We start from the raw sequence: 12602 nt of genomic DNA, 5'->3' as shown, positions 1-12602 counted from the left end.
ATATCATAAACTTGTGATTGATTATTAATTTCGTTAGTCTTTCGGAATATTTCTTGATACATCGAGCACGCTTACTAAACAATTATAAAACATTGTATTTGTAAATTATTAACAATATCTCGTCAATGTATTAATCAATGTGTACATGTATATAAAATATTTTTATCGTAAATATATTTTATATTTTTGACTATAAATAAATTAAATGCGGTACGAAAGCAATAAATAAAATAAATAATTTTAATACCTATTTATTTTTAATACCTGTATCGAACGATGAATATTATATTATTTTGTTTTATACTCTTATATAAACTAGTATTTATATGTATATATATTCTAAGAGACATACTATAAATTACTTAATATAAAAAGTAATAACTCGTCAAAACAATTACGCAATTCGAACGTATACGTAGTTCGCAATGCAAAATTTATTCTCGACTGTCTCTCAAGCAGAGACGCAAACAATTTTATTATCTTTAAGACTATACATTAGAGAAGATGTTATAATATTTTGTTATGTTATATATTATGTGATTTTAATTATATAAAATCATATAACAATTTCTGCAGTTATTGATATAACAATTACAAAATGCCGGTACATTAATTATTATAGAACTAATTAATATATTCGTAATGCTAGTATTAATATTAATAACAAAGTACACATTTACTATATATTCATATTCGCATATATATCATAGATATAACACTCTTACAATAATATAAATTCTTGCTTTATTTCATACTAAAAATAATAACTTAATAAATTATTCATCAAATCGAAGTTGAAGATTCTGATATATAATATTCATTATATAGAGTTATAAGAAAACGAGTTAATTATAAGAAAATGAGGAGCATTAAGCAAAGCGCAAATTTTTTCTTTTAATGATCATTAATCATTCATATCGCACATTTCAGTATCTAATTTGGACTATCGTTAGCAACTATTACAAAATTATATGAAGCTATAATGTGTGGAGAGATTCTTTTATATAAATATAAAAATTTAAAAACTCCACATAAATACATACATTAATTAGGCATATTACGATAGTAATATATAAATTACTATTACAATTAAAAAACTGAACTTGCTATGATAATTATCAGTATAATAAGAAGTATGTAACATATTATCTTAAGTCGAATAAATTTACCACAGGCTAAAACATAAAAAAGTTTTGTTATAATGAAATAAAGACGAAAAAAATTGATTATGATTTGCATGTGACTTAAAAATTTCCAAATTTAATAACACACATTTAATGCATCGATAGACAATAATATATGTATATCCATCATAATAAAAGTCATTATTTAATATGACAATTATACACAATCACTATAAATTATTTGTTAAGAATCTAAAATTATTCATTCTGGATGAGAAGAATAATTATTTCGCACTAATTTTTTTTAAACATTTTAAAATTAAACATAATTTTTAGTGTCTCTAAAAATATAAGTTTAAATAGAATTTCTTTCTCAATTTTGTAATATATTTTGCTTCTCGCATATATATATGTATATCATATAGATATATGTATAGGTATATGTATATCATATAGATATATGTATATCAAGTCTTGTAATACCATAATTAATTAATATCTATAGTTCATTTAAACTTACCTTTGTCGTTTTTAGGTTCCGCTATTATTATACTTTGAGGTATGTTTGCGGGTGGAGTTTGAATCGATATTATCGATACATCTGATGGAGTATAAGGTGGGGGTGCACTATTCGGAATATAATTCGATTGTGACTCCGTGTACGGAGGTGGTGCAGATGGTAATGGTTTATCTATCACATACATGTTTGATTTATACTATATGATCGCTAGATTATAAAGTTACGATGTTCATAACTTCAGAATCTAAAAGAAAAAAGAAAAAATAGAATATGTCATTGCTCTTGAAGAATAAAAATAGAATTTATACGTGAATATGCGTTAATCAATAACAATGATCAAGATAATGTGAGAAGATATATAAATTGAAAATACTAATAATTTCAATTAGAGAGACGTTTATATGCATGTTTAAACGACACAATAATTTTATAATAATATTAGAGTAAATAGGTAAATGTACTTATTAAAGTATATTAAATACTTATTGGAATTGGAGTATGTTATTAATTAAATTAAAAATTTTATAAATTGCAAAATAATTAATAATATGTATATAGATACATTTTACATATTGATGGTAGATCAAACTTAAAAAATATAGATACATGTGTTATGATCTAATTTATTATTAATAATTATAAAATTTTCACTTTTTTTAAACAGACAATACATATTTCTTTCTTAAATATATTTTTACATCATCAAAAGCAACAGAAAGGGAAAGAAACAGCAGAAAGAGACAGCAATAAAAGATACATAGCGATAATAATTAAAGGAGATAAATATGATAGCTTTACACGAGATATACATACATGTATACATGAAGGCAATACGTTTGTTGAATTTACGTCATATTTATTTCTGAGAATTCGTAAATTTTTATCTCTCTTAATTCTTTTATCTATCTTTTATCTTAAAATCGAGTTGCTTGTATTGTAAAGTATGATTCATATGATTGGATTAACTCTAGAATATTCTATATATTTTATATTATAATGTTAGAAATAAATAAAATAAATCTAATCGTAAAAATAAAAAGAAATTTACTATTATATCTATAGTGTGTATATTTGATTTTTATGATAATGTTTTCCAGCATACAAATTATGGTGTAATCAGGTGCAATCAGACAATATATACTCATATGCCTGGGAAAAGATTACAAAAACTTTCAAACAGTAAAATTATGATTTCTTAATATCGCTTGAATCTAATTTGAAATGAAAGTCAAATACTTTGGTTAGGTAATATCATCACGATTATACATAATAATATTTTAAAAATATAACATGAATTTAAATAAATCATTATAAAAATTATGAATTTTTAAAATTTATTTCTTCTTCACACGATATTAAATATTGTTCAATGAATATTATTTGTTAATACGATTGATAAATACGACAGTAATATTAATTTTCTTAATTGTTTGCAATTTATTATGAGGGAGATTCATCGCAATGCTTATAATTTGTTGTAAACATATTAATTCAATCATTTATGCTATATATGAGTTAAAAATGTTACGATTATTTTTAATGATTGCTTTTAATGATTATTTTTAGTAATTTCATTTATAGAGTTCAGAGAGAGAGAGAGGTTACTCGCATAAAACTTATTAAAGTCAAATTTTTCTGTTTCAAAATATGCAAATGTATTAGCATGAACTTAGCAACTCTATCTAAGCTAATTTATAATAGAAATTAAATGAATTAATTTATTTTAAAGCAAATTATATCTATCTTAAAATTACATGTTAAAATCAACAATACTCACTTTTTCCTTAATATCTCCTTTTTAATTCACTATTTTAGCCTATCTCTGAGTTGCCATTGTCAAGCACTGCATACGTATCATTTCAGTGCCAAATATAATCAATTATATCGATATTGATTGCCATTGTTATCAATGTACCATTCCCACTCTTCTAAAAGAGAAATAGAGGGAAGAATTCAAATTATAGATACATAGATTACAATAAGCACAATTTAATCGTGGAATAAGTTTTAAATTGCATTAAAATTTTTTTGTATTAATTTATAAGATTCCATAATATATATATATTTCTCTTCATACATATCATACTTGATTAAGAGAACAACAAATTCTAAAAAGAAGCACATTATTTAGTTTTTTAAATAAAATTTGAAACATTTAATTGACATATCTATACATATTAAAAGGTTTAATTGATATTGCGATATCAATATTGAGGAGGAGTCCGCGAGCGACATGTGTCGCGTTTGTGTTTTATCGAGTGTTAACTTTTTCAGCTTTAAAACACGCGATAGATGCTACGCGGCAAGAGAATGGTGTTTATATGGATTAGTTGAAGTCAAGTGATTTCTGTAATTCTCAATCGGTGCGGCAATAACACGAACGTATACGAGTTGCCAAAATGTTCGCGCATACGAGACTCGCGCGGCAAGGGAGAATCGGGAAGATCGGGGAAGAAGAGAGGAACAGGTCACCGAGAGAGGAAAAATGGGTCGGCGCCGGGATTTAATCAATGGTTTCGGCGCCATCCGGGCGTATCTGTAAAAAAAAATGCACGAGCCGCTCGTACAACGACGGAAATTCGGATTGTCATTCGCTCCGCAGTAGTGCCTTCATCGAGAATGCATCCTCCGTCACTCTCTCTATTTCTTGCCGATACACGTGACCTCGTTGCACCCCGTCTGTTTGTCCGTCATCCCGTCCGCTCACGCACATCGTTTTTATTGCGTGCACCTCCTACTTCCTCCGCTTTTTGTTTCCTTCTTTCGAACGTTGTGCGTTCCTGGGAGTCACCCTGGTGCCAAGTGTGACACTCGTCGCTCACTCGTCAATGTTCGAAGCACGATGGAAAAGAGTTGCGATGACGTTGTGTCATCGACCGAATCAAACTTCTACCTAAAATGAAAGAGGCCGCACGTATGCGCTTGAACGTTTCTCGTGATGAAAGAATTGATGACAAAGCATAGGAATTGCGTTTTCTATAAATGGACACTTCCGACTTCATTTAAGGAATTACACACACGTACGCATGCACACACAATTTATCCAAGTTGAGTTTCAGAAAGAACGCGTGTCATTTTTAAGTGTATTTAAAATTAAAACTAAACTACGTGTACACATACACACATACATACACACACATGAGAATATGTTAGAAAAAATACTTTTGCTATAGTATAAATTAAATTACAAAGTGATTTATTAAAATAATAATAATTATTATTATAGAGAATTAAATAATAGATAATTAATCATAAAAATCAAAATTATGATAAAATGTTATAAGCATGTCATGACAGATTATTTGAAATTTTTCTAGAGAGTATTTATGTTATTAGAATTTTAATATATCACAAACATGCACATCATACAATATTCTCAATTCTCAGAATTAATAACAATTCATACTTTATTATATGTATATTGTAACATCGATTGAAAATTGTTATTTATTCATGAGCTGAGTCTTTAATACATATAATCTATACAGCCATTTCTTATACGTTTTGCGTTATACACGCAAAACGTATAAAAAATAGCTGTATAGATTGTATAATCTGTATAGATTGTATATTAAAGATTCAGCTCATAAATAAGTAACAATTTTTTTTAAGTCTATATATATCTCAGCTAGAGAAATATTAATAAGACAAAGTACAAATGATAATATCGTATAAAAATCTTTTGTGTAAGAACATTAGAAAAATTGCAAATATGCTTAAAGAGTTTATGTATAAATTATCTAAACTAAATATGAATTAAATCAATCTAATATTGAATTTATCTAAACAGGCGATTAATGAATCGTATTTATTTAATGAGTTTTTTAATTATTTTTACGAAATTTCTTTTAGTAAGAAAATTATTTTTAATCTTATATTAAGATAAAACATGAAGAGAGAGAGATATGTCGTGTATATGATTATCAATATTGATCATAGATTATTGATATAATGACTTGCTATTTTAATATCATATGAATTGTTTTTAAAAGTTAAAGATATTCAAGCAATTATTTTTTTTATATTCGAGCAATTATTTTTTTATATTCTATGTATATTTTACTTATATATTTTACTTATGTATCCTATATTTTACATATTATCTTATATGTATTTTATATATTTTTTGTCTCATTAATCATATTTTTTATAATATCTTAAAAGTGTAAAAATATTTTTTATAAATTTTATCATTATATATTTATTAATACAAAGTAAAACATATTTAATGCGATCACGACTTAGATAAAGTGCTATGGGAAATGTCACATGTAACTCTTGTAACGCAGTAATATACGATCTTAAAACGTCACAGCTCGTGCTTTCGCGAAACTTGGGCGTCTAACGTGTGTTGCCGGAAAATGTACTCAGACAGGCTGTCGAACGCTAAGGCACTGTGAATTCACGCCACATAATTTCCGGGTGTGAAGGTGGTTTCTGTCAGCGAGGAAGCAAAATGGCAATGTGGCATCCACGATAATTCGCTACAACTGTATCGTATTATGTATAACTGTCGTTGTAATAACAAATGTACAATTAATGATAAATTTTCCAAAGGAGAAAGAAGCTAGACAGATAATCATGATAATAAGATTATAGTCAAGATTGTAGCAAGCTTCAAGTAAAAATGTGATTAAAGAATTATATTCAAAAAGTTGGCAGAAATTATTTAGACTATTTATTATAAATATAGTTTCTTGTTAAATCTATTATTAGTAATTACTTTTTGTATCTTTATTTCATTTATCTCATCTCACATCATTAAATTAATATTAAATTTTATTATTTATTAATATTAAATATAAACAGTGTCGATGAGATGACGATTATATTGTAAACGCTACGGCAATGATAGTGATAATAGATTCTAATTTGCAAGAAATTTACATCAATCAAATACTTGTATCTTATAATCTTATTAAAAATTGAATAGGCTGAGGTATTTTAGGTATCTGAAAATTCTCTACAATGTTTTAAATTGTTATAATTATATTATAGCATTGTGTAGTAAATAGTGTGCAATTACATAATTACATTATTATGTTATTTCTGATTTGTGATAATTATAATTTATAAATTTGTAAAATTTTCTATATTATCATTAGTTAGTTATTATATGTGTACGGTATAGAAATAAAAAATTATGATTTAAAAACCGATATAAAATTTATACAAAGCCATGACAATAATTGTCATTTGAGTTATCGCTAACAATAAGTTTCATTTTTCTTGTCTATTTTATAGGAATTAGTCACGTTTAAGTTACAACAATACATACATTATACGCAGTCGTTTCAATATATATTTTTAAACATCTTTTAAAATCTTTTTTTGTTATGGAAATCGCAAAGTCACGTTTCAATACACGTTGCTCGTTTGAACCGTATGATTTGTCATTTAAATTATAATCTCAGGACACGATTTTTTTTTATTCATATAAATGTCAATTACATGCAAATCAGAACAGTCATAGATGCGTAAATACCACTAAGCTATTCCGCATTTATTCACTCAATGTTTATGTGTGAAAAGACGTTAAAGGTCAGTCAGATTTCTGTCTACTGCACAATGAGTTCGCCGATCCGCAAAAAATCCAAATATCATTAATACTGGGATTGAAAATGTGCAGGATAAATATGAATAAATATCGTAGTCGAATTGTTAAGAAACATATTTCATCTTAATCTACATATTTAACGTATATCTATCATATGATCTAATAATATTATATAGACTCCAAATATTTAAAAAATAGTTATTTATTTTTTTTATAATTATATATATTTCTTTGCTGATTTGAAGTTTCTCGAAAACATGAGATATATGATATGATTGGTAGAAAAAAATTATAATTCTTGCTACAATTTGATAATAAACACATTAATCACGTGTCTCAAGAGATTAACAATAAGTCGTATATTTATTATTCTCTTCTCATGCAACATTATGCATGAGAAATGACTAATATAAACGGTAAAAGAATGATAACTGCAACTGTTGATTGTAACTTTGGTCTCGTAAATAAAATACACACGTGTACGTATGTCTCATCAAGGTTGCATTGAATATCGTATGCATCTGCGGTGCGCATTTCTCGAAAGCTTTATAAAACAATAACAAATAAACGTGATATAATGATCGCGAAATCTGTCAATTGGATAATTTGTATTAATTGATAATTATTATAAAAAATTTTTCCAAAATATCAGCCAGAAAAATTTTTTATCATTGAAATTGTTTTGTTCTAAAAACTTATTTTATATTGTTATAAAAATATTAAATATATAATATGTGTGTATATGTGTTTATATATACATATATGTTTATATGTAGGTGTATATATATTACATATGTGTATAAGAACACTGGGAGAATAGTAAAAGTTATCATTACAATATTAATCAAAAAATATCTCAAACAAATCGAAGAAATTATTAATTCTTTTATCTTATTTCAGAAGAAAAATATTTATTGTATTAACAAATCAGAAATTGTACAATCTTATCGCAATGCCGAATAATTGAAAAGCAGAAAACAACCGTATTTTTCTTAGAATTATAATGGATTCTACAAAGACAAGTATTAATTAATAAAATTGTAAAATTATATCCTAATGTATATTTAATTATTCCGGTTATTGTGTAAAAAATGAATATATGATGTATGATAGAGACGTTAAAGAAATATCTCTTTGATTGATGTGTATGACCGCACAAGCATCTATTAAATCTATTAAATGCAATGTTAATATATGTATTACACTGAAGAATATGCATATAAAAACTGGATAAAATATATCTAACAGTAAGTCATTTATGGACAAACACGTTAAAGTACACGTGTAGCAAATGAGACATGGAATGTATCACACTGTTTTTTACTTATATGCGTATAAAGCACAACATCTTTTGCATTCGATTAAAATTAATAGTCAGTTAGTAAAGACAGATACTTTCCTTATTTTTAAAAGTTAAAAACAAACATATTTTATTTCCATGAATTTTAAATTGAAACTGATAAAAACGGCTGTAAGAACTTATTATCGTATTATTCTACTTATGGCCACAATTTTTATTTTTCGACAGATATATATTGTAAATGACGTCAATAAGAATCGAGATTGTCATCAGGAGATATATTTCTTTACTTTCTGCCGATTTAACTCCTTTTTCCTTCTACAATTTTACACAATTGTGTGCGTTCCGCACTCATATACCGCTTCTTACTATTTCACTCGCTACCACTTTCCGCCTCTTTGTCGGGCTTATATACAATTTTCAGCCCCAATATTTTTTGGATAAAATGCGCGTGCCGGTGATTGTCGGTGTTTCCTACGTTATTCAGGAACAAATGGACTTTTAAATTGCAGCCACGGGCCCCATCTGTAGTCGGCGCGTGGGCGTCGCAGTGGATGCCGATAACGGGTGCGACCGTGCCATCCGCGACAAATTCGTATCATTATATCTTCGCGTTTACTTCAACGCGTGCAACACGCGTGTCTCGCGCTTTGTTTATGCTGTAATTACGGCACCGCGATAATTAATTTAAGTAAAAAAACCGACAACGGACACGTTCGAGCGAGTTAATCATCGCAATTAATCCCCTGATATTCACGAATTCTTGAATTAATCAGTACAAATCACTTTTTTCATGTATATACAGAGAGACGGATTTAAGAAACATTCAAAAGAGCAATCTTTTGAGATTAAATACTTTCCAATAAGTTTACTTTATTATGTAGTTGTTATTAATATTTTTTCTATAATGTATATTTTACTTAATAATTCTTTTATATTGACATATTTAAGAATTGTATTTTTAAAAGCTAATTAAACTTCTTTCCTTTAGCCTTATATTTAACTAACATTAAATATATGTAAGTTATTCTGCGACTCTTAAAAACCACTAATAATATTTTAAAAATTTAACCAAATTTTTTGGCGGAAACAAAGTAAAGAATATTACAGAAGTGAAGTGAAAAGTTTGCGGGAATAAAAAAAGTTTCGGAATATCGGGAGAAGAAGAAAACTAAAAGTTTTTTTTTTTTATTATTTCGTTATTAAGTAGTTACGCTATAATTTACTACTCGTTAAGTCAAAGACATCTTTCATCTTTACATTTGAGGCTGTATCTTTAAATATAAATAGGCAGATTGTACCACTTATTCTATTTTACATGAATTTAAGAAAAAATATACATTCGTCTAAATTTGCTGACGAGAAAAAAATTTTTTTATAATATATATAATTTTTTTATAATATATTTTCATATATCTAATATATCGCGATATCTGTATATTTAATCTAAAACGATCGCTGCAACCGCGTTGACACGACTATCATTTTAATTATTAATTGTGTGGTCGTTGTGAAGAGACACTCTTTCGTCAGTTAGAAAACTCCAGATCCACACAAACGAGAACAACAGCCGGGAACGGAGTTCTGAAGAAGTTTCGCTGCCTCGAAAGCGTCGCGACAAATTCGTCCCGCGACCGCGTTTTCGTATTTACCTCGCACACCGCTTTGTCCTCGCGTAATTACGTTCTGCGGGAGCTTAACGCCCGACAATTACTCGGCGGTCGTCGTTAATTTCCCTCGAAATAAAAGGCGACCACTACGGCGGTGACGTCGCCGTGAAGCGCAAGACCGAGCCAACCGACGATACCAATCTTACGATTTCCGCGAGAAGCACAAAGACCGATCCCCTTGCCTCCCCTCTCTCTGGACCTACGGATAACAGCCCTTTGGAACAAGGGGGTTTGTCTACGTCGTGGTCTGTCGACACGACTGCAACCCCCTCGACTCAACCCCCGCGGCTGATTATTTTCCGGGCGCCCAAGTCGTGTCGAAGTTAGTGAGCGCGTCGCGGAATTACCTGCTTTTATCGCAGAACAGTTCATCCACTCTTAAGCCAAATCTAATCTACCCGTACAGTCCGGAACGTCGAACTTGTGTATCGGGTCACAACTTCGTAAAATTGCTACAAAGTGTGCGAACACAGACGGACTTCCGTTCTCGCTCTTTGTCGCTAAACAATCGTTCGTTCGTTTATTTGTCTTGTGATGGTCGTTAACGCCCGTCTCTCGTACTCGCTGCTACAAAGTTCTTAGCCAGAGAATAGAAATCGATTATGAGGTATTCTCATGCAAAATTGCGATTGTAATTCATTCGTAAAGTGAAGTGTTTCTGCGAAGAAATAGAATATTTATATCTCTTTATTTAATACGCGTGAAATGATACAGAATGAAATACGCTATTAAGTGATAAAATATTATTCCTCGTTTAATTTTACATATGATTTTATCAAATGATCTTCAGAGAAGATTCAATTTTATGTTATTCAAATTGTGAACCTATTTCTGTTTACCAATTATATTTCTATTTATAAATATGAATTCAAATGCTATAGAATGTTTTAAGGAGAGACTAATCTATAATAGAATGTCTTTAATTACGTCGTATATATACTTGCGGAAATACTAATTGATTAATTTGCAAGTATATAGCCTCTCTTAGTGGCACAGTGTCGTCATCGCTTCCCATTTATATCTCCCGAATATAGTGTTCATCGTGAGAACGTGAGCACCGTCAAATTTTAACAAGCACATAGGCCATGCGTATACGTACATCAAGTTTTATATATATATATATATATATATATATATATATATATGGAGGAAAGAAGGGAAGACACGAATGTGCCATAAGAGCAGCTTCACGTCGACGAAGCAGTCGTAGCACGCGCCTCGGTAGTAACCCACCTTTATGATCAACGCTCTTAAAAAGTGCATTTTCCCCTTTTCCCTGTTACAGTGGTAGTAAACGCGAGAGAAATCATCTCGATGGCTATCCTATTAAAATAGCCTTTATAATTATCATTTTAATGACCCTCGACAATTTAACTTGACTCATGCTTGATAAGTTGTCATGTCTCTTAATGATCTTGTCTATTTTGAAAAACTCGTCTGCTATTATAATTGATGATCTCTCCCATTACATTGTTATCCAATTGACTTTTAGCAAAATATTTCTGCTGCTTATAAAGTTGGTCTGGTGAAGAGAGTTTTTTTGTATTTCTAGTTAATTCATTCATTCGACCTGCGACAGAAAAATCACGCTAGATTTAGCTATTCTTCACATATCAAATCGATATCATTTCATTGACTATTGCGTTTATGGTATATCGCGAGAGTGTGACATCTCATCCCGTAGCCGGTTTACGACGCGGCTGTCTCCAGAAATAAAACGTACGACAATAGCACGTGGTTTCAAGAAATCGCCACGTCGTTCGTCGACGTGTCTTCACGAATCCACGGGAAATCACGACGAAGTTATTCCGACGACCGTAAAAGGACCGGTCGGGCAACGAGCGTTGTGTAAATTCCAGAGGAATCGTCTCTCTTGCCGGCGAAGGACATGCGAAATACATACGTAATCGCAAATATAACCCATGTTCCAACTATGCCGCACGCAAGGAATAAGTTTTTATGGATATCGTCGCTCTGTATCTCGTCACGAGATTGAATTATGTACGAGTTATGCACGGAAAATTTTAAAGACATCCGTATTGCGTACCAGTCTTTTGTCAAAGTCGACCATGAATAATCGATTAAATATTCAAGATACATTGTCCATTGTCGTAAACATAATCGATTGTGGACAAGATATAGTAACAGTATGCGTGTATAAGGTCTCACCTTACACGTTTTATTCCGTCATATAAATTCGGCGGAAGATTCCTGTAGGAATATAAATGCAAATATATTATACGGTACTATTATAATAAATGCTATAAACTAAAGGCAAATTTATATTAAAATTATTTTATTGTTCTAAGGAATTTATTAAACGTGTTTGGAATAATTATATTGCCATGTACGTGATTGTAAAATTACATTTCTATAATTGCCATTGATTTCGTAATTATTTAATTATCATTCTTGAAGTTTTTGCAAATTT

General features: G+C 29.3%; 1 long non-coding RNA gene across 2 annotated transcripts in view; it reads right to left on the bottom strand.

Moving 5' to 3' along the window:
* Nucleotides 1-278: 278 nt before the first annotated feature.
* LOC145966968 (uncharacterized) overlaps nt 279-12602 on the bottom strand; it is a 36428-nt gene continuing 24104 nt past the window's right edge. For both annotated transcript variants that reach the window (XR_014437249.1, XR_014437250.1), the window contains exons 2-4: nt 3422-4537; nt 1645-1888; nt 279-1175 (exon numbers count right to left, since the gene is read on the bottom strand). This is a non-coding gene — a long non-coding RNA (uncharacterized LOC145966968). The remainder of the gene's footprint in view (nt 1176-1644; nt 1889-3421; nt 4538-12602) is intronic.

The sequence above is a fragment of the Camponotus vicinus genome, unplaced genomic scaffold (assembly GCF_025532165.1).
Source record: "Camponotus vicinus isolate PSW18456_S1 unplaced genomic scaffold, iyCamVici1.0 SCAF_2, whole genome shotgun sequence".
NCBI classification, from domain to species: domain Eukaryota; kingdom Metazoa; phylum Arthropoda; class Insecta; order Hymenoptera; family Formicidae; genus Camponotus; species Camponotus vicinus.
The sequence above is the reverse complement of the archived record's forward strand: the minus strand, read 5'-3'. Positions and strand labels throughout refer to the sequence as shown.